Below are 2,500 nucleotides of genomic sequence, written 5' to 3' on the forward strand. Positions count from 1 at the left end.
ATAATTAAGTCTATGATTTTTAGGACCTTCTCCAACTTACAAAATGATTTTTAGGACCTTGCCTTGCCTTCACATGCCGTGCCCATTCAAGGCATTCCGAGAAAGTAAGGTTATTGGAGGGTTCGGATGGCGTGGCTTGCCTTGCCTTGCCTTGCATTGGCATGCCATGCCCAAGTTGTGGCCTACACCAAGCCATTCAAGCCATGCCTTGCCTTGCCTTGCCTTGGCATTGCGCATCATCCAAGGCATTCCGAGTAAGTGAGGCTAGGCGAGGCTAAGGATGGCTTGCCTCGCCTTGCCTTGGCATGCCGTGCCCATGATGTGGCCTTGACCAAGCCATGCGTTGCCTTCGCCTTGGCATGCTGTGGCCTTGCCTTGCCTTTCCTCGCCATGCGATGCATTCCGACAAAGTGATGCAAAGCGGAAGCCTACCATGGCGTAAAAATGTCGACAGAATTTTTCGACATTTGAATAATGGGGTTTGACAAGGTTTGAAAAATTCAATAAAAATGGTAGGCTTGAATGTCGACAAAGTGACGCGAAGCGGAAGCCTACCATGGCGTAAAAATGTCGACAGAATTTTTCGGACCTTGTCCTGCCATGGGCTGCGCGCAGCATGCCGACAGTCTGTGCGCAGCGTGCGCACAGCATGTCGGCAGCGTGCGCGCTGCTGAGCCTGTCGACAGAAATTTTCGAAACTTGTCCTGCCATGCGCGCGCGCAGCTTGCGCGCGGCGTGCGCGCAGCATGCCGGCAGCCTGCGCGCAGCATGCCGGCAGCCTGTGCGCAGCGTGCGCGCTGCTCAGCCTGTCGACAGAAATTTTCGAAACTTGTCCTGCCATGCGCGCGCGCAGCGTGCGCGCAGCATGCCGGCAGCGTGTGCGCAGCGTGCGCGCTTGGGAGCCTGGCCGCAGAATTTTTCGAAACTTGCAATGCCATGCGCGCGCACAGCTTGCGCGCAGCGTGCGCACAGCATGCCGGCAGCGTGCGCGCAGCATGCCGGCAGCGTGTGCGCAGCGTGCGCGCTTGGGAGCCTGTCGACAGAATTTTTCGAAACTTGCCATGCCATGCGCGCGCACAGCTTGCGCGCAGCGTGTGCACAGCATGCCGGCAGCGTGCGCACAGCATGCCGGCAGCGTGTGCGCAGCGTGCGCGCTTGGCAGCCTGTCGACAGAATTTTTCGAAACTTGCCATGCCATGCGCGCGCACAGCTTGCGCGCAGCGTGTGCACAGCATGCCGGCAGCGTGCGCACAACATGTCGGCAGCGTGCGCGCTCGGGAGCCTGTCGACAGAATTTTTCGAAACTTGCCATGCCATGCGCGCGCACAGCTTGCGCGCAGCGTGCTGATTCTGTCGACAGCGAGGCTAGCGAAACTTCTCCTGCCATGGCGTGCGCGCAGCGTGCTGACTCTGTCGACAGTGAGGCTAGCGAAATTTGTCTTGCCATGGCGTGCGCGCAGCTTGCGCATTCGGTCGACAGTGAGGCTAGCGAAACTTGTCCTGCCGTGGCCTGCGCGCAGCCTGCGCGCAGCATGCGCGCAGCATGTGCGCAGCATGCCGGCAGCCTAGTTCCAGATTTTTTCAAATGTCGACAGAATTTTTCAAACCTTGTCAAACCCCATTTTTATTGAAATTTCCTCGCACAATAAGCTCCCCATAAGTAGTCTATGATTTTTAGTACCTTCTCCAAGTTACAAAACTAAAAAATTCCTCCCGGATTTGTTTTAATGATTTTTTCAATTTTACGACTTCTAAAAATAATAAAAAATACTTCCCGACTTCAAATATTTATGAAACTTTTTCCCATCAGAGATTGCATGTTTCTTAGTATCCCTGCAAAAAATCACGTCCAAATACCTTGTATTGAATTATTTAGAGCCCATTATGACCCCTCGCGCATAGGTGATGTCTCTTCCTGTCAAAGGGCTAAATGCATAAAATGCTATATAGGGGGGTGTGTGTTGCCTGCATATGCATGGCAGCCCATGCCCTCCTAGCTGCAGCCCCCTTCCCCCACGCCACACCCATGTCATGTTGCCTCGATATGTTGCCTCGATATGTTGCCTCGGTATTATGGGTTTGGTGTCGGGGTCGGGGGGCTGCCACCCATGGCGGTGGTGGCCGGAATCCGGCCGCCGCCACCACGCCGCCGCCATGGGTGAGGGGGAAAAAAAAAGGCGTGGAAAGTTGCGAAATGGGGTTGTCTAGGCTTTTTTTTGGCATGGAAGAGCATGGAGTGCTAGGAACTCCTTCTCAAATGCGCGGGCATGTCGACCACAACCTCATTTCGCAACAACAACCACCCGTGTGGGGTGGCGGTGGGTGGATAGTTGCGGATTGGGGCTTGCCAAGCCAATGTTTTCAAAAAAATTCATCAAAATTAAAAACAAATGTTTTGTTGCCTTCGGATTTGTGGGCGAGCGGTGAGTCGGAGTGGAGCCGGTAAAGTTTAACCTCGGTGTGCACGGTTGTTTTTAGAAACTCAATCCAATGCCGGGGA

Source organism: Prunus avium, unplaced genomic scaffold, assembly GCF_965620075.1.
Source record: "Prunus avium unplaced genomic scaffold, drPruAviu1.hap1.1 HAP1_SCAFFOLD_57, whole genome shotgun sequence".
Taxonomy (NCBI): Eukaryota; Viridiplantae; Streptophyta; class Magnoliopsida; order Rosales; family Rosaceae; genus Prunus; species Prunus avium.